The 21,243-nt window shown below is 46.4% G+C and overlaps 1 long non-coding RNA gene across 1 annotated transcript; it reads right to left on the bottom strand.

The window, feature by feature from the left end:
* Positions 1-817: 817 nt before the first annotated feature.
* LOC146072429 (uncharacterized) lies at positions 818-20,401 on the bottom strand. The gene is made up of 4 exons (XR_014473121.1): positions 20,322-20,401; positions 11,531-11,609; positions 6,688-6,818; positions 818-932 (listed from the first exon to the last, which is right to left on the bottom strand). It is a non-coding gene; the product is annotated as an uncharacterized LOC146072429 (long non-coding RNA).
* Between the last annotated feature and the right edge of the window lie 842 nt (positions 20,402-21,243).

The raw sequence follows: 21,243 nt of genomic DNA, 5'->3' as shown, positions 1-21,243 counted from the left end.
GCGGTGGTGGCTGTGACAGTGCCTCTCCGTTCACAGCCACCACCGCACGTCACTGTTGCAATGGCAATGTGAAAGGGCGCAAAATGTATGGTTTGCAGGAGGGCGCCGTACACCCTAGCACCGGCCCTGTGTATGGGGGGCCTTTAGTTATCAATGATACTTAAAACATTGCAGTCTGATACTTACAAGTTGAGTGCTGATCCATGGACCTGGTGTGTACGAGACAATAGTATAAGCAATATTACAGTTAATAGTTTTGCTAAGATTCATGGCTAGATTTATTTACATTTTTTGCCTTAGATATATATATATATATATATATATATATATATATATATATATATATATATATATATATATAAATTGCAAGATATCTCCACAATATGGACTTGCCTACTGTGAATCAGCCCTTTAATGTATATTTTGTTTTTTTACATTAGTATTTTTGTAACTTTAAATCAAGCTTAGACAATATGTAGCATTCAATGTCAGCTTTAAATTAGCAGGATAAATTATGCATTGATGGTACAAAAATGCTTATCCTGGATTGCTCTTGCAAATACAGAACAATTACACTTTGGAGCCCATTTAAATATCTTTACCAACAACACAATATCGTGTTTCTTGAACTTGCGTGCATTATGATGTACAGTGAGCAACTGGCTCCCCATTGTAGAAGCTAGGTGAGCTTCCCCAGAGCACAGTGGGTAGATGTCATTTTGAAGAAGAAAAAAATTGCTCTACGAGCTTCATAAATGGAAATTATCTTTAATATGTTTTATTACATTTGGTTTAGTATGAATTATAACCATACAAATATTTAATGAGCATATGCTTATCTCTTCTTTTTCTTCTTCATCGTTGTCTTATTACAGTAGGGCAGACAGTAGATACACAATGGAATATTTCGGAAGTAGCTTGAAACCCATGGCCTAGGAGAGAACAAGAACACATATTTTAATTTTTTCCATTATACATTAGTACAGTATTATAAATACTGTGTGTGTCATTCAATGAGATTGAGTAGATCCAGGATAAGTAGCCTGTCTGGCTAAGCAACCTCTGGACTAATGCAAGCCTGGCACTCCTTGAGCAGCAATAATTATTAGTAAAGATCAGATTTACTATATTGGAAATACATGCCCTGACAAGTGTCGACTGCTTAGTTATGCTTGTGCTCATAGGGAAATCTAAGGGGTGGTCCGGGGGTGCACCGGCCCACCCATTAGACAGCCAGCTGCATAACATTTAAAGAAATGACAGCTGGGCAGAGAGAGCTGTGCACTACCCGGCTGTATGGTAAGGGAATTGCTCGTTGCCAAGGGGGAGTGACTGTGAGACAGCCACTGGACGCACCTATTTTAAAGAAATGACAGCTGGGTAGTCTAAGCAGGAGCATCAATATTTACAGTGCTCCCTCTGGACCGCTGGAAGCCACTCAAGAGCGGCATTGGTGGTATTGGTAGCCGCTCCTGACAGACCACAAGCTCCTTCTTAGACTACAGCCAGGCAGCGCACCGCTCTCTCTGTCCAGCTGTCATTTCTTTAACTAGGTGCATACAGCAGCTGTCTCACTCTCCCTTGGCAACAAGCAATTCCCTTAGGCTATACAGCCGGTCAGCACACTGCTCTCTCTGCCCGGCTGTCATTTCTTTAAATAAGGTGCGTCCAGCGCCTGTCTCACTTCCCCTTGGCAATGAGCAATTCTCTCCTCCCCCCTTGGCAATGAGCAATTCCCTTCTTTGCCTTGGCAACCAGCAATTCCCTACCCCCCCCCCCCTGGCAATGAGCAATTCCCTCCCCCCCTTGGCAACGAGCAATTCCCTCCCCCCCTTGGCAATGAGCAATTCCCTCCCCCCCCTTGGCAACGAGCAAATCCCTCCCCCCTTGGCAATGAGCAATTCCCTCCCCCCCCCCTTCCTTGGCAACAAGCAATTCCCTCCCACCCTTGACAACAAGCAATCCCCCCACCCCTTGGCAACAAGCAATTTCACTCCCCCTTTGCAATGAGCTCTCAACTCCCTCTTGACAACAAGCATGTATTTCTCCTCGGCAATGAGCATGAAGCCCCCTTGGCATCGAGCATGAAGCCGATGGCATCGAGCATGAAGCACCTGGAAGCGAGCATGAAGCCCCTGGCATCGAGCATGAAGCAAGAACCCCCTAGCAATGAACACATAGGTAAGCGGCACTTGTGTCAAATACAGTATGTAATGGGCATTACTGTTTGTTATATAGTATGTAATGGGCATTATGGTGTGTGGCCTTATGTATAATGGGTATTACAGAGTTTGCTAAAATGTGTAATGGGCATTCCAGTGTGTGGTCTAATGTGTAATACCATGTCCCCTTTTTGTGATGCCATGCCTCCTTTTCATGAGGCCACACCCCCTTTTGGGCCATGTAGCTTTGCTGCGCAAAGGTCTGCCCTGCTATTTGGATCTGGGACCACCCATTACCTATGCTGGTGCTTGTAGAACACTATGACCCGCGAGAATAGACTGGTGCTACAGAGGTATCCCTCATATACTGGGAGGGATTTTTACTGTGCTGGTTTGCAGAAGTGGAGATGTTGCCAATAGAAATCAGATATAAACTATTATCTTCTAGTTGGTGCTAGATAAATAAGTAGAATCTGATTGGTTTCTATGGGCAACAACACTTTTAAAAACCCTCACTTAAATATACCCCCTATTGTATATATGCTATAGAGTACAAGATGCCCTGAGCTACTGAGGTGCTACAAGGGGAGTAGTGTATCATATTGTTCTTTACATTTTGCATCTTACGTGCATCACTTCTCAGACTGTACCAGAGACACAAAGTTGCGACTTTATCCTTACAGTAATTAGCTTAAATCATGTCTGAAATCACAGATAACGCACAATGTAACTTTGTGTGTGAGAAAGCCACAATATGAGGTCAATATGTTTTATTTAAAAAATGTTCAGATCCATTGGAATTGCTAGAAAGGGCTAGAACACACATTTACTAACATTTAAAAATGAATATAAAAAAAATCATCTCAAAATCAATAAAAATCACCCTAAGGAAATATCCCCTTACACATAATACTCTTTAACCCCTTCCTGACAGAGCCAGTTTTTGCGTTCCTGACAGAGCCCTTTTTTTTCAAATCTGACATGTATCACTTAAGTGGGGATAACTTTTTTTTGCTTTTACTTATCCCAGTGATTTTGAGATTGTTTTTTCGTGACACATTGTACTTCAAATTAGTGGTAAATTTGGGTCGATACAGTATGTGTTTTTTTGTGAAAAATACCAAAATGTCGGAAAAAAATGGAAAATTTAGCAATTTGCAAAATGTTAAATTTTCTGCTTGTGAGACAAATAATCTTACCACTCAAAATAGTTAATAACTAACATAGACCATATGTCTACTTTATGTTGCCATCATTATTTCAACTAGGCACCATAAGATGCTAAAAGTTAGGAACCTCCCCCACAAGTGACCCCATTTTGCAAACTACACCCTTCAGGGAATTCATCTAGGGGTATAGTGTACATTTCAAACCCCCAGGGGTTTCACCAATTTTGATACAACTGGGCTGTGCAAATGAAAAAATTTAATTTTTCATTTTCACAGCTCAGTTGTATCAAAATTGGTGAAACCCCTGGGGGTTTGAAATGTACACTATACCCCTAGATGAATTCCCTGAAGGGTGTAGTTTGCAAAATGGGGTCACTTGTGGGGGGGTTCCACTGTATGGGTGCTTCAGGGGTCATTCAACCAGAATCTGTGCTGCAAAATCCAAATATCACTCCTTCCCTTCTGAGTCCTGCCATGCACCCAACTGGTATTTTTTGGTCACATGTGAGGCATTGCCATACTCGAGAGAAATTGGGGCACAGATTTTGGGGTGCTTTGTCTCCTTCATTCCTTGTGAAAATGAAAAATTTTGAGCCAGATCTGCATTTTTGTGTAAAAAAATGTACTTTTTTACACAAAAATGCAGTTCTGGCTCAAAGTTTTTCATTTTCACAAGGAATGAAGGAGACAAAGCACGCCAAAATCTGTGCCCCAATTTCTCCCGAGTATGGCAATGCCTCACATGTGACCAAAAAATACCAGTTGGGTGCATGGCAGGACTCAGAAGGGAAGGAGTGATATTTGGTGGTGGAATGAATGGTGGGTGCTATGTCGCATTAGCAAGACCCCGGAAGCACCAATACAGTGGAACCCCCCCACATGTGACCCCATTTTGCTCACCAGATTTTGCAGGGGGTCTGGCGCTGCGGCTGGTGGGGGGGTGGGAGGGGTGCTGGCGCTGCGGCAGCCGGGTGGGTGGGAGGGGGGACTGCCGGGTGGGAGGGGGGGGGCTGGCGATCGGTGGTGATCGGTGCTGTACTTAACAGCACCGATCACCACCGATCACTGTGTTACCGAGCGGCTTAGCCGCCGGTAACACAGAAAACGCTGCAATTGGCTGTTCACATTTGAACAGCCAATCGCAGCGATCGCCGACCGGGGCTCAGGGACAGCAGACATCTCCAAACTGTCACCGCGTCAATGGATGCGGTGACAGTTTAAAACCATGACGTATATATACGTCTTCGGTCGGGAAGTACCTCCCGACCATGACGTATATATACGTCTTCGGTCGGGAATATCTATCTGTGTATATATATATATATATATATATATATATATATATATATATATATATATATATGTATATACACACATATATATATATATATGTGTGTGTGTATATACACACATACACACACACATATATATATATATATATATGTGTGTGTGTATATACACACATACACACACACATATATATATATATATATATAATCATTTCATTTTATTTTTTTCATTTTTACATTGTCCCTAGTGCTGCTGCTGCTGGCGGGGGGAGGGAGGGGGGAGGCAGCGCTGCGGCGCATAGCAGAGGGAGGAGAGCGGGTGCCGGGTAAGCACATAGTGCTGCCGGGTGGGAGGGAGGGGGTGTCCGCGGATCGGTGGTGATCGGTGCTGTACTTAACAGCACTGATCACCACCGTTTTCTGTGTTACCGAGCGGCATAGCCGCCGGTAACACAGAAATAGCTGTGATTGGCTGTTCACATTTGAACAGCCAATCACAGCGATCGCCGACCGGGGGGGGCATCCCTGCCCCCCCCGGGCGGCGAGGGGGGATGTCTGCTGTCAGGGACAGCAGACATCTCCAAACTGTCACCGCGTCTATAGACGCGGTGACAGTTTAAATCCATGACGTACATTTATGCCATGTGTCGGGAAGTACTTCCCGACCATGACGTAAATGTACGTCAAATGTCGGGAAGGGGTTAATATGTTGAATTGAGTTTTGTTGCAAATACATCTAATTGGCATAATTTAAAAAGTGAAAAACAAAACAAACAAGCCTTGTATTTTACGATAGTTAAATATGATACCAGTGGAATGTAGCTAGGGTACCATAGCTATAATTTATTCTAATTGAATACGACTATGGGCCTTATTCTAGCTCACTCTTTCTGACAAAATCATTCTTAGATGGACAGAACCATGGCCCTTATTCTGGTCGGTGCGGCCGGATCCGATTATGCGGCCAGGACCGTGCGTGCGAAACCCCGCCTTCCATACGGATTGCCAACTCCGTCCTTACGCGGTAAGAAGCTGGCCGAACGGACCGCACGTGTATTTTACACGGAATACGCCTCCTCCATCTAAGGGAACATCCCCCATCATTCGATGGTCGCAGACCATCGAATGCAGGACCGAGTGGTCCACCAGTTCCCGCAACCTCAGACCACAAAAGCAGGGATCTGGGCGGGCAGCTGACATCCGGCGATGTCATATGTCCGCCCCCTACACGTGCGTCACGGCCGCATTACCATACGTACGCCCAGCGTTTGCATGGGAATGCCCATGAAACGCGGGGCGTATGCATATGGTAATGAGCCCAAATAGCCCTTCACGCCCCTCTCCACCCCCTGTTCGGAGTGTTCACATATCATGCGGGATTTGGCCGTACGCCCCGCTCGCACATGCGCAGAGACGCCTCTGCACATGCGCAGACACAAAACATCGGCGGTCCGAACGCACGCGGATATATCCGCACCGACCAGAATAAGGGCCTATGTGCACTGCAGGGGGGCAGATGTAACATTTGCAGAGAGAATTAGGGGGGCAGATGTAACATTTGCAGAGAGAATTAGATTTGGGTGAGTTATTTTGTTTCTGTGCAGGGTAAATACTGGCTGCTTTATTTTTACACTGCAATATAGATCTCACTTTGAAGTAAAACCCCACCCAAATCTAATTCTCTCTGCACAAGTAACATCTGCCCCACCTGCAGTGCACATAGTTTTTTCCATCTAAGAAGGATTTTGTCAGAAAGAGTGAACTAGAATAAGGCCCTATGTAACAATGTTGGCCAAAGTGGTATTCACAAATTCAGGAGTAATACTGTACAAAGTTGGTCCTCAAAGTACCCTAAATGTCCATGTATTAATCATAACCACTCTTGGGCACAGGTGACTTAAAATGATTTCCTCAACCAATTTGATTTAACCATCGTTGCTCAGCCACGGATGTCCTTAAAACCTGGACTGTTTGGGTGCGTTGAGGACCAGATTGGGAGCCTCTGCTATAGATAATTTATTGTCATTCTTGTGTTTGCTTTGAATGTTATTTGTTCAGTGTACTTACTTGCTCAGACTTTGGTTAAGAGTTATATAATGCAGATTTCTCCACCGCTCTCTTTTTTCTTGCTGTTTAACGTATTCTTCTTCCGCCTCTTTTCTCTGCTTCTCCTTTATTTGTTCTTCAAAGAGAGCGATCTGCATGGAACAGAGACATATCGGGCAGAATGGTTTGACAAATGTATATGGCTCAAAACTGCATTCCGCACAGCACACATGCAGCTATAGACATACAACGCACCTCAGTTTGCTCATGTTGCAGAAGCAACATGGCCATATTTGTGGGGGTGTAGATGTCAGTGACCTACTGGTGCAAACCAGCCCTGGCATTATTAGTGGTGGGCACGTAGGGACATAACCATGCCTTATAGGGGGAGGGGGTGCCAGACTTCATTAACCATGGCATCTCAGCATGCTCCATCTCTCTGTGTGCCACCCAAGCAGCAACCAACTGGTCAAATGGTCATAGGCCTTTCTGGCATTTGCTAGATGGCAAGTCTGGCCCTGCTGTTGGCATATTGTGCTCCAGATTTTGAGGAGCATGGGGGGAACCAGATTTCAATATGCAGAACAATATTATTGTAATGAAATAAAGGGATGTAAAGGGACCATTTTCATGGACTTTACTCTGAACAACTATTTTCACTCTGTAAAAGGCCTTGAATTTATCAGCTCAGAAATGGTAGTTTCTGGTCTTATTTTAAATGAGACTTTCAAAATTCTGTATACAGGGCACTTTGTGAAACGAAAGTTAAAAAGAGCAATTTTTTACTCCCTAGTCCTTCTGGCCCAAAGCTATATCCAGTATAGCAGGGTGAGCACAAGCATGAGGCACCGTTCCTTAAAAATGAAAGTGGCACCATGATGGTATCTTTATGTATGCCACTTGCTATGTGTTGAAAGCTGGAGCGATTAGCAAGTTTTTGCTTCCTGGAACCTAGCCACTGCTGTGGTTCTAGTTTCTAGATAATGCTATTTTGCATGGGTGCCAGTCAGGATCCCGATAGTCATTTACCCGACGTCAGGATCCCGACAGTCAAAACCCCGACACAAGGGGGCCCGACAGCCACCGGCTATTCTCTCTCGTGGGGGTCCGCGACCCCATAGAGGGAGAATAGAATAGGTGGTGAACGTAGCGAGCCACCGTGCCCACAGCGTGGCGAGCGCAGAGAGCCAGCATGGTTCTTTGTTGCGCTCTCCATGCTGTCTGGGTCCGGCCAGTCGGGATAATGACTGTCGGGATCCTGACTGTCGGAACCCTATACCACACCCATTTTGTATAGATCATTTATTACAGTGTGCTGGTGAGGTCTTTAACAAAATCTAATTTAAGCTGTGTACACACGGGAGCGATAGGGGCTGAAATCGCTGGAAATATGGTCGCAGGCGACCATATTGCCAGTGATGGGAGTGTGCCCCGGCGATTAATCGCTGGGTGCGAGCTCCCGTTTTCAGCCCCTTTCTAATCATTGGTCGCAGGAGCTTGCTCCTGCGACCAGCTGATTACCTCTGCGGCACCACTGGCAGAGGTTCCCTTTCATCAGTGACCATCTCTGGTTGCTGTTGAAAAGGAGAAACTGAGCAATATATTGCTCAGCCATATATTGCTAGCAATATATGGCTGAGCAATATACTGTATCTCCCCCGTGTGTTCGGGGCTTAAGACTTACAGTATATGCATATTGACTGAAAGTGGTATATTTAAAAAGGACAAAATGTTTTCGTCACAGTGCACTTAATACAAACCAAAAGCAACCAAAAGAGTGTCATCCCAGAAACACTCATAAACATATAATTCATATATACATATATCATGAAAAGATCATAAGGACTTAACTTGAGCTATATTGCTCCATTTGATTCATCAGCATCTTGACAATATTATTTGGTGACAAAAATGTCTTTACTTATTTCTCACACTTAGGGTGACATTCTATGGGTTGCAATTTGCGTTTTTTTGGCGTTAATTAGACAACAAAATGGCGATATCGCATTTTTCCTTCAAATCGCCAATTTAATGGGATGCGCTAAGGGACTGAAATCGCATATTATGTGCGTTAAGGCATGCTGACCAAAAGTGCGAGATTAATTCGCATTTTTATCACATCCAGATGTTTTCGTACAGAACAGTATACAACTCGCTTATTTAATGCTATGCGCATTTGCAAATCGCAATTTTTAGGTGTCTAATTATCGCACTTATTTCAGACCAGGGTCTGTTTGGCGAATTAGCCAGAACCCTGCACAGATCGCAATGTTCTGTGCAGGGTTCTGGTGTTAAAAAAAAAAATAAACGGTAAAAATAAAAAAATAAACCAGCGCGGGGTCCCCCGCCAGAGCATAACCAGCCCCAGACTCATTGAGCCGGTGCTGGTGACATAAAATCAGGGTCCCCGACAAATCGGGGTCCCCTTGATTTCATGAAACCAGCACCAGGCTCAAGGTCCGGCGCTGGTTCCCAAAATACGGGGGACAAAATGACTAGGGGTCCCCCGTATTTTAAGAACCAGCACCGGACCCAACCAGCCAGCAGGGTAATGCCACAGCCGGGGGACACTTATTATATAAGGTCCCGCGGTCAAAGCATTAACCCCCTGGCTGGTCAGCATGGGCAGGGGTCCTGGGGAAGTGGGGACCCCCCCAATGAAGGGGTCCCCCCCCTCCAGGACTTACCAGCCCATGCTGATAGTCCGGGGCTGTCCCCGATGCCCCTGGGCGGTGGGCATCGGGCTGATGAATTGTGTAAAAAAAAGAAGTAAAACTATTGTTTTCTACTGGTGAACTATGAGTCCCAGCAAGCCTACCCCGCATGCTGGGACTTGGAGAACCACAAGTCCCAGCATGCGGGGCATTAAAGGGCCTGCTGGCACTTGTAGTTCTACAGTACAAAAAATAGTTAAAGAAAACACACTGACACCCTGAAAAATAAAAGTTTAATACGCACAGAACACACACACACTGATACTTACCTACCTTGAGCCCGTAGGTCGGTCCCTGGGTCCGGGCTCCAGGGCAGAAGAGTCCGGTTCCGGGGCCTTGGTCCTGGTTCCGGGGCTGGTCCGGGGTTCCGGGGCTCCTGGCCTGAAGAATCCGGGATCCGAGGTAGTCCCCAGGGGTACCTAAGGAAGGAAATCCTACTCACCTGGTCCCCGGTGACGACCTCGGCATCCTCTCCGGCTGAAGCGCTGCTCCCATCTGGTACCCGGCTTACAGGACTTCACCGGCGCCCTGATTTTATGTCACCAGCACCAGGGACCCCGCGCGCGTTTTTTTTTTTTTACTTTGCGCTTTCCTGCAAACGTGCGATTTTTCAGACATGGAAATCGCACATTTTCAGGACTAAAGACAGCGCACCAATTCGCCGCAAATCTCACCAATTCGCACTTTTCAGCCTCCAAAACGCATCACATTAAATATGCGAATTTTGACAGAAAAGTGCGATTTGAAAGTGCGATTTGCGGCGATGTGGTGTGCTAAAAAAACATGCGCATTTATCTCAACGCATAGAATGTCACCCTTGGTGTGATTGATTTGTGGGAACACCGGAAGCACTGGACACTTATACATCTTTTTTGCTGTGAAATTGGTATATTTGTTACAGTTATTCAAAATATATGATATGTTAACTTATATAATAGAACAATAAGCAGGATTAGATAATATACAAGGCATTTCTCAGTTTGAATGCATGATGAAAGGGAATGTTACCTTTATAAACAGTTATGGATTTATATGACATCAGCAGCGTGTATATTAGAATTATACCCTTGTTTTCTATAGTACATAAAATTTTACCATTTCGTCTCATCGTGAAGGTGTGCTCATCTGCATCTTTAGATTGTAAACCTGCAAGCAGGGCCCTCCTACCTCTAATACTATTTGTTATTACCTAGCTTTGTTTTATCTGTGTGTCCAATTGTAAAGGGCAGCGGAATTTGCTGCGCTATATAAGAAACTGTTAATTAATAAATAATTGAACACATTCATTATGCAGTGTGAATTAGTGTGGATTAAAAGATCAACAGTATAAAGATAGTCAATAGTTCAACAGCCAGTAGTTTAACAGGGTCAATTGGTCAACAGTTAAAAGGTCAACATGCAAATTTTTGACACAGAAAGGCTGACACCTTATTTTTGTCATTTTATGCCTAACCCTCCCTTGGTGCCCAACTATCACCTTCTGTAGACTAACCCTAACCCTCTCCTTTGTGCCTAACTATCCCCTTTTGTAGACTAACCCTAACCCTCCCCTTGGTGCCTACCTATACCTTTCCGCAGACTAGCCCTAACTCTCCACTTGTGGCCTAACCTTTCCACCGGTTCCTATCCTTCCTCTTCCACAGCCTAACTCAAACCCTCCACCAAGTGCCTAAACGTCTACTCCGGCAGCCTTACCCGAACTCCCAAATGCCTAATCCTAACCCCAAAAGTGTCTACCATATGTATGTTGACCTTTTGAGCATGTTGACCTTTTCACCCTGTCAACCATTTAACCATCAACCTTATTCTATCAACATTTTGTATCAACTGACCTACTGAATGTCAGCCATCTGGCGTCGACCTATTATCTATGTCAGGCATTCCCAACCACGGTCCTCAAGGTACACCAACAGTGCAGGTTTTCTAGATATCCAGGCTTGAGCACAGGTGACTTAATTAGTATCTGAAGTATTCTGATGATTAAGCCATCTGGGCTGAAGCCTGGATATCACTAAAACCTGCACTGTTGGTGTGCCTTGAGGACCTTGTTTATCTTCCATCTGATACCATGTGAAAAGCTTTTCATGAATCCATTATATTTACTATTTTTAGAAATCACTTTAAAAAAAAAAAAAAAAAAAACACTTTACCTCTTCTAGGAAGCAACATCTCCTTTCCTTCACATCCTTTGTCTGTATTACCTCTTTAGATAGTAATGTATTTTCATAACTGTAAAAGAAAGAACATTGTTATCATTTATATAATTTTATATCATTTATATTTATGACTGCTGGGACTGCAGTTCTGGGACTGCTCAACCAATTTCCTTGGCTGCGGTCTCAGCACTGCGTTTGTGTAAAATCTTGATGCCCTCAGGAATTATGGGTAATATCAGGCTGGCTGCAGAGGGGCTGCCTGGAGTCACTTCCCAAAGAGCGGCTGACTGGCGTGGCACACCAGAATGGGGCTGGCTGGCAGTACCGGGGTCACACAATTTCTGATGGCAGCCCTGGAAGTCCAATATGGGTAATATAATACTTGTAACATAGATAAATTACAAAGCACATGTTACATAGATGAATACTGAGAAACAGTTAGATTTGGCAGAGCCAAAAAAAGCATGTTACAACAATAAAAAAATTATTAGGGATGCAAAAAAAACAAGTGCGATAATGGCCAACCCATGAAACATGCAAGAATGTGTAACGGAAATGCATATGCAGAAACCAGCTGTTCCATATTACAGAGCATCGCGTTGCTGGCAGAGTAGGGTGGCCAATTCCGGGATCAGCGGGATCCCGGTATTTGGCCCCCAAAACACCGGGATTTCAATCCCGGAATTGGAGTTTCCAATCCCTGGATTTCGGTATTAGACTGCGCATGTGCAGTCTAATGCCAAGCAACTTCTGAGCACGTCCCCAGCAGCACGGCTCTGAGCAGTGTGACAAGGTCAGCGGTAACGCTGCGCAGGCCACACAGCTGCACAGCCGGGATACGGTCATTGGGTCTACAGCAAGTTGGTCGACAAGCATTGGGTCAACACCGTTAGGTCGACATGGGTCAAGGTCGATATAGGTCTAGGTCGACAGGTCATTAGGTCTACACAAGCATTAGGTCGACAGTCAAAAGGTCAATATGGGGTTTTTCACTGATTTTTGAGCCAACATATGTGGACAGGTGGTATTTCATGCCCTACCATCCACTAGGGCGTGGTGGGAGAATAAAGTAATGTGCCGTGTGCAGTGAGGCACCGTGCTGGAAGCATGGCGAGCAATGAGAGGGGATGCGGTACACTGGAAAGTGTGTCCATGTCGACTGTGTCAACATTTGGGTAAAAAAACAGTGAAAAAAACCATGTCGACTTTTTTACTGTCAACCTAGACAATGTCGACCTAACGCTTGTGTCAAACTATTGACCTGTCGACCTAAACCCATGTCGACCTAGACCCATGTTTAACTAGAACCACGTTGACCTTTCCCCATGTCGACCTAGTGATTATCGACCAACTTGCTGTAGACCAAACGATCCCAACCCGCACAGCTCACCTCATCCTGGGTGCACTGCCCTCCTGCCGCATCTATTGCATCCTGCCCGGCTCCAGGACAACAGCCCACCCACCAGCTTCCAGCAGCATCGTGGCTGCCAGCTCCCAGTTCCATTGCCCGACCACCTTCCTGGCCGTACCACACATGTAAGTAAATATGTGGGGCGGCCGGGTCAAGTTTTTCTTTTAGCACTGAAGCCAATCCTGGGAATACCGGGATTAGGCATTTTTCAATCCCAAATTCCGGAATTGAAAAAATGCCCCAGACATGAAGCAAATCCTGGGAATCCCGGCATTAGGCATTTTTCAATCCAAAATTCCGGGATTGAAAAAATGCCCCAGGCCTGGCATCCATACTGCAGAGTAGGACCAACTATTGCTTCACAGGTTGTAGCTCACAACTTTGCAAATTTGGAGAAGCTGTGTGCCAAACTAGCAATATAATGACAGCATGGTGAGACTTGCTGGTGACAGATGGTAAATCACGGAAGCGGGGGAGTAAGGTGTAAAATACTTGAGCCCAGCCAAAAAATAAAATACCTGTGAAACTATGCTGGCTCTATGGAGGTCAGCTGTGCTGTGCTACTGTACCATAGAAGCTTCTTCTTAATGTCTATCAAACAAAGCACAGCCTGGATAGTGGCAGCTGGGAATGGCTGCTCTGGGGTTGCTATCAAAGGAACTGGATCCTGGAAATGTTGAAGTCAATCCGAACATAACAGAACATTGGTAAAAGTGTCCCAGGTCCGCTGGTCATGCAATGAATTATTGCTTCTCAGCTGGAATCCAGTTGGATATGGGCAAAGTGATCACAATGAAACAGCCATGGTCCAAATAAATGCAATACCCCCACAGCAGATAATGGTCCCGCACAGGCAGTGCATTGCTCAACAGGTTTATTGAGGGAGTCACTTCACAGCCAAGGGAGATAGTCAGCAATGTATTTACAACACCATAGCAGTGTTCTCGCTAGGTATAATAGATATATATAATATAGATTTTGCGGGGCACCATGCACTGCCCATTTTTTTTCCATCAATTCCCGCACGCTGTGCCCTTGTGCTGCCACTGATAGCCTGTAATGCATTTGAAAGAAGGAGAATAGAATTCTACCCGCTTGCCGATTTCAGTGTTTGTCTTCCTTCCAGCCTTCCACAGCTTAAGTGATAAAACAGAGCACATATCAGGAGCTCATTTTTAAATACCAGGTGGGAATGCCAGTTTCCTGTCAGTCTGGTGGTGGTGGTAGAAGTGGAGTCTAGGGTATTTAAAGTCTGTTTAGGCTATATGTCTAGATGACTGATGCTGAAACAGCTGGCCAGTGGCCAGAAATAAGGGCTCTGTTAGCTAGTGACAGGGCCATGAACACTGCATTGTGAAATGGTTACAGGTCTGCAGTCACTTTGACAAAATAAAATCATGGTGAAGTACAGGGTGACATTTAATAGAATGAGAGTTTTTCGCAATTTTTTAAATTGCACCATATCGCCGCAAATCGCACATTTAGAACTCACATTTTTCCCTTGTAATCTGCATATTGAATGAAATGCTAGCGAGGAAAAATTGCGATATGGTGCGATTTGTGGCGATTTTTTTTTTTTAAACAGTAATTTTTATTGGGTTTTCAGAATAAAAGGGGGGGGGGATACAGAAAAAAGAGAGGGGAGGGGGTGGGGCACAGGGTACAAATAACAATATGCAAAACGTAACAGTCCAAGCGTATATTCAACACTAATAGGCGGGATTTGCCGGTACGTACAATAGAATGAAAAATGAGGAGGCCAACTCCCATTGGAAAAACACAGCTGCATATATGTCGAAGGTCATGGACCTCTAGATAGGAACTCCTGCCAACCGGACCATTTCCTAAGCAGTGAGGCATGGGAAGGGGAATACTGGCAAAAAGTGGTTTCCATGGTGTAGTTGTGGGAAAGCTTAGATTTAATGAGGTCCACTGGGGGGGGGGGGGGGGGATCGGGGGGGATCGGATCGGTTGTTTCCAAAACTGTGCAATGGAGGTTTTGGTGGCAATAAGAATGTGAGTGATTAGATGTCTATTATTAATGGGAATTGAATCTGGAAAAATATGAAGGAGAGCGGCCTGTGGTGACAAGGAGACCTGGAGGCCAATCACCTTCAGTATGAGGTCCTCAACCCAGATCCATAGGGCCCGAAGCACTGGGCAAGACCAAAAAATGTGAATCACATCACCCACTGATCCGCAGCCTCGCCAGCATGTCCTAGACCAGGCATGTCCAACGTTGGCCCTCCAGATGTTTTGAAACTACACATCCCAGCATGCTTTGCCACAGTTTTGCTATTAGAGAATGCTAAAACTATTGCAAAGCATGCTGGGATGTGTAGTTTCAAAACATCTGGAGGGCCAACGTTGGACATGCCTGTCCTAGACTGTGCTGGCCAGAATTTGTGTAGCTTGGCAGGGGTTAAATATGTACGGTAAAACAGTTTTATATACATTTCAACATGGGAAATACATTTAGACATTTTAAAGACAGATGAAAACAGGTGGGACCATTCTTTAGCTTCTAAGGAGAAATTAAGATCACGTTCCCATTTTGAATGCATCAGAGTTTTATCAGGTTGGGTGGAGGCTACTAAAGTTGAGTACCAAAAGGAAATGCCTCCCTTCCGGTAAGGGGAAGCGAGACGAGAGAGGAGGTGAGGGGGCACTTTATGGGAGGGGTTGAACAAAAGGGGTTATGATTGCAACCAATGCCTAATTTGCAAATACTTATAAAAATCAGCAGCTGGGAGAGAAAAGGAGGTTTGCAGTTGTGAGAAGGACTTAAGGACACCATCTGAAAATAGGTCACTGATCTGTTTGGCGCCCTTGTTGCTCCATGTAGATAAGTTTAAATCAGGGATTAAGGAGGAAAGCCCTAGTAATGTCAAATTGGGTGAAGGTAATGGTAACAGTAAAAGTTTAGAGAGTTTGTCCCATGCTTTGAGGGTGTCCACAGAAGCTCTTGAAGCCTGCGTAGAGACCAATCTAACTTTGGGTAAACACCACATTAGGTCTATCAAGGAGATAGGGTTTAACATGCTCGATTCCAGGGCCACCCATGGTTTAAGGTCAGAGGGTACTGACCAGTCGCTGATCTGGTTTATTAAGCATGCCAGCTGGTACAATTCTAGGTTGGGATAGGATAGGCCTCTAAGCTCCTTGGACATCATAAGGTACTTTTTTGCGATTTTAGGTTTTGCGTTATTCCATACGTAATTATTGAGCACTGCCTGGAATTTATTAAGCCAATGGGATGGTAGGAGTCTGGGGATAGACCTAAATAGGTAAAGGATATTGGGAAGGATCGTCATTTTAACCGTATCCAGTCTACCCATCCAGGAAAACTCATGCGACAGCCAGTCCTTAGTGATGGCTGTTATTTGTTTCAGAAGGGGGCCATAGTTAACCTCTAACTTTAATACATACAGTAGCTGATAGGTGTATACCCAAATAGCAGAGGGAGTGGGTTTGCCAGCTGTATTTATATTTAGACTGCAAAAGGGATAATGTATTAGGTGAAATATTCAGTGGCAGGACTTCAGTTTTAGTAGTGTTTAATTTATATAGCGAAGCCGATGAGTAGTTCCGGATAATGTTATGCAACTCTGGGAGGGAGATTTGTGGCGATTTTAAGTCATGGAAATGTGCACATTTCAAAACTTGTGATTTTTGGTAAAAAAAATGCGTAAAAAACGGCGTTAGGTCCCCCCTCCTGAGCATAATCAGCCCAGGGCTCAAAGAGCCGGTCCTGGTTTCATAAAATCACGGGGAAAAACAAATAGGGGTCCCCTGGATTTTATAAAACCAGCACCAGGCTCAAGGACCAGTCCTGGTTCCCAAAATACAGGATACAAAATGACTAGGGGTCCCTCTGTATTTCAAGAACCAGCACTGGGCCCAACCAGCCAGCAGGGTAATGCCACAGCCAGGGGGAGACTTTTTATACAAGTCCCCCCGGCCAAAGCATTCATCCCCCTGACCGGTCAGCATGGGCAGGGGGTCCTGGGGGAGTGGGGACCCCCCCCCCCCCCCAAAGAAGCGGTCCCCCCCCTCCAGAACTTACCTGCCCATGCTGAAGCTCGGGGCTGTCCTCGATGTCCCTGGGCGGTGGGCATCAAGCTGATTTTGTGTAAAAAAATATTCTCTTATACCCTGGAACTATGAGTCCCAGCAAGCCTCCTCCGCATGCTGGGACTTGGAGAACCACAAGTCCCAGCATGGGGGGCATTAAAGGGCCCGCTGGCACTTGTAGTTCAACAGTAAAAGAAATAGTTAAATAAACACACTGACACCCATTAAAAATTAAACTTTAATACATACAAAGCCCACACATACTGATACTTACCTATCTTGAGCCCGTCGGTAGGTCCCTGGGTCCGGGGTCCGGTGCTCTGAAGAAATCCATAGGGGGACCTGTGGAAGAAAATGCTACTCACCAAGTTCCTCAGGAGCAGATCTGTCATATTGATCTGACGTAGTCCAGGTCTTCTGCCCCGCGTCAGGTCTTCTGCGTCTACTCCCGCTGGTACCCGTCTGACGAACTATACGGAGAGAGGCTGATGTTCCATCTTCAGCGTCTCTCCTCCGAATGATTCTATTGGCCACCCAACTCGGCACCTGATTGGCCGCTAGGCGGCCAATAGAATTATTTGGAGTTTTCGGGGGGAAAAAAAGCAAAAAAACGGGACTCTGCGCACCCTATTAAATGGACGATTTGAAGGAAAAATTTGTTGCCTAATTATCGCAAAAAAAGCAAACTCTCATTCTATTAAATGTCACCCACAGAGTTAAGGCCCCCTTACACTTGTCCAACTTATTGTTCAACAAGTTGAACCTGATTGACTCGAGATTTATCCTATGTGCAGGAGGATCAATCTCTTGCAATGTCTTGGTTATAAGCAATGGCACGGGATTGTGCACTGGGTCCTACACATCAGGCACATAAGATTTTCTTAGACAGGCGCATCAGATTTTGTCAGATAAATTGACCCAATCCACCTGAACTGAGTTAAATCTGACAAAAGATCACAAGTGTAAGGGGCCCTTTAGTGTGTGTGCTTCCCTTACAGAGCTTCTTTAACACATTTCAGAATATGTGCTGACATTAGCACAATAAAATACAATGCAATGAATTTAAAAATTCAAGTTCAAGTGCGTTCTGGATCCGTGGCTGGGTCTTGAGGTGCAACCGCGGCTGGAGTCTCCACTCCCTCCTTTGACCCCTCTCTGCTGTCTGCAGCATTGTCCTCTGTGGCTGGGGCTCTGGCGCCCCTTGTGGATACGTTGCCCCGGGAGACGGCGGGGTCCCAGACAGGGGACGGTCTCAGGGGGCACAAAGGGGGCCTATTCCAGGGTGCTCAGAATTCTTGCAGGCCTTCAGGGATATGGGGTCAGCTGTTGCCATGATGGAGAGGGAGACACTCCCAGGTGATGGGTCTGCTGCTGCGCAGAGCGCATACAGGCCCAAGGCCATGGCCTCCAGTCCTCAGGGGTCCCCCTTGCTTGTTCTCTCAGATGTTGAGGCACAGCTGGACTACGGGGAAGAGTATTTGGTCGCCACTGGCGAAGACAATGCAGATGATGACACATGGGCTGCTCAGCCTGAATCTTCAGGAGAGGGGTCCTCTTGTGGGGAGTTTACATCTGTGTCTTGGTATTTTCTCTGCAGGCTCTCATTCTAGCCACTCCTCTTCCTCATCCTCCTCACCTGGGGGTTCGGATATTGACAGTGTGGCTAAAACTCGGAAATGGGCGGTCAAGTATGCTAGAAAAGAGGGAGGCAGGTGCGCCGTGATAGGCGTAGAAAAGTGTAAGCACTTTCCTGCAGGGAGAGGATGACACGTAACTTGCCGGCTGTGGTGCACTGTGATTACGCAGCAGTTTTGTGAGGGCTTAGGGCAGGGGTGTCCAAACTTTTTGCGACGAGGGTCAGATTTGAAGAGATGAAAATGTGTCGGGGCCAGCCATTCTTTGAATCATTAATCACATCAGAATGGTCCCCCACTCTGCCCCAATTCACTTTATGTCCCCCAGCCTGCTCCTTCACTGTATATTCCCCTGCCTGCAGGGGCGGATTGGGGTCTGAAAGTGGCCCTGGAAATTTTCTGGAAGTGGCCTCATGTGGGCGGCAGCAAATCATTAATGGGTGGAGCCAGCATAACAGTAGGCGGAGCCGCATCCAGCAGCACTGGGACTTATATTTACTGCAGGGTATGGGAAGAAAGAGGACACTTTGCAGTGTTGCCGCCGCTATACATGTCCATACTACCCACTATTCACATTACATAGCACGTAGTGGCCCATACTCGCATTACACAGAGCATAGTGTCCCGCAGTCACATGACACAGCGCATAGTGACCCATAGTCACATTACACAGTGCGTAGTGCCCCACAGTCACATGACATAGCGCATAGTGACCCATAGTCACATTACACAGTGCGTAGTGCCCCACAGTCACATGACATAGCGCATAGTGTCCCGCACTCACATGACACAGCCTGTAGTGACCCATAGTCACATTACACAGTGCGTAGTTACCCATACTCACATTACACAGTGCGTAGTTACCCATATTCACATTACACAGCGCATGGTGTCCCACAGTCACATGACACAGCGCATAATGTCCCATATTCACATGTCACAGCGCATAGTGACCCATAGTCACATTACACAGCGCGTACTGACATATAGTCACATTACACAGCATGTAGTGTCCCACAGTCACATTACACAGCACATACTGACCCATATTAATATTACACAGCATGTGGTGTCCCATGTTTACATTACACAATGCTTAGTGGGGTGGCAGACAGGGTCCCGACAGTAGGGATCCCGACAGACATTTACCTGACGTTGGGATCCCGACTGTCAAAACACTGACAGCCGGGTTCCCGACGGCCGGCAGCTATTTTCCCTCGTGGGGGTCCACGACCCCCATAGAGGGAGAATAGAATAGGTGGCGAGCGTAGCGAGCCACCGTACCCGCAAGGGGCTTAGTTGCGCTCACCATGCTGTCTGGGTCCGGCCAGTCGGGATCCCGACGTCGGGCTAATGACTGTCGGGATCCCGACTGTTGGACCCCTGTACCACACCCGCTTAGTGACCCATATTTAAACACACACACACAGTAAAACACAGTCAACCAGTAAACATTACTGACACCCCCAGCAAAGCATTAATGAAAACCCCCCAGCAAACATCATTTACTGAAACCCCCCCATAAAACATTACTGACACCCCACCCCCCAGTAAACATTGCTGTCACCCCCAGCAAAACATCACCCTAGCAAAGCATTAATGACAACCATCCAGCAATTATAATTTACTGACCCCCCCCCCCAACAAACATTACTGGTATCCTCACCAGGACTTGCCTGAGCCACTGTTGCCCGAGTCTGTGCTCCTGTAGTGTGGCTGCTGCTCTGAGTCTGCTGGGCTCCTCCATTGCACACTGTGACTTCCTGTTCAGGAAGCCAGCAGAGAGGTCAGGTGGCATTGTGCTTACACTGATGGGAGGGAGGAGGGGGGACCCGGAGACGCTGTCACAGTAATATCTAGCTGTTAGCACTTTAGCATGACAACAGGGCAGCGCGGAGGAGAGGGAAGGGGGAGCCTCCTTACACAGGAGATAACGCTGCCAGCGCTGCTGCTGCTGCCTGTCGTACAGTATGACAGGCTGGAGGCTGCAGCAGCAACACTTCCTCCACAGCCCCGGCCCGCTTCCTTCTTCCGACATGTCCTGCTTCCTCCTGTCTCCGGCGCCCACCACAGCGCAGCCCCACTTCCTCCTACCGACCTCCGCAGCGTAAAGCAGTCCTGCTTCCTCCTCCCCGGATCTCTCGGCAGACTGGCTACAGCAGCAGGACTTATTATATAGAGAGCGGGTGGAAGGATTTGAGGCCACATCCAATAGCGGGGCACTGTGCAGCGCTGCTGCTGAACGAAACACGGGGGGAGGGCTGGCCAGGGAGGAGTCACTTTATCTTTTACTGTTATTCGGCCTCACTGATGTCGGCCTCCCGGGAAACTTCCCGGTAAATATAATGGCCAATCCGCCCCTGCCTGCCTGCCCCCCTTCTCTGTATTTCCTCCAGCCTGCCCCCATTCACTGTATGTCCCCCACTCTGCCCCTTCACATTCTATTCCCCTGTCTGACCATCCTTCTCTGTATGTCCCCCTGCCTGACAAATCCTTCACTTTATGCCCCCCATTCAATGTATGTTCCCCCCTCTGCACCCATTCAATCTGTCCCCTAGCTTGCCCCCCTTCTCTGAATGTCCATCACT

This window comes from Crinia signifera, chromosome 4 (assembly GCF_055691185.1).
Source record: "Crinia signifera chromosome 4, ASM5569118v1, whole genome shotgun sequence".
Classification (NCBI taxonomy): domain Eukaryota; kingdom Metazoa; phylum Chordata; class Amphibia; order Anura; family Myobatrachidae; genus Crinia; species Crinia signifera.
Note: the sequence above shows the minus strand (reverse complement) of the source record. Positions and strands in the feature narration are given on the sequence as shown.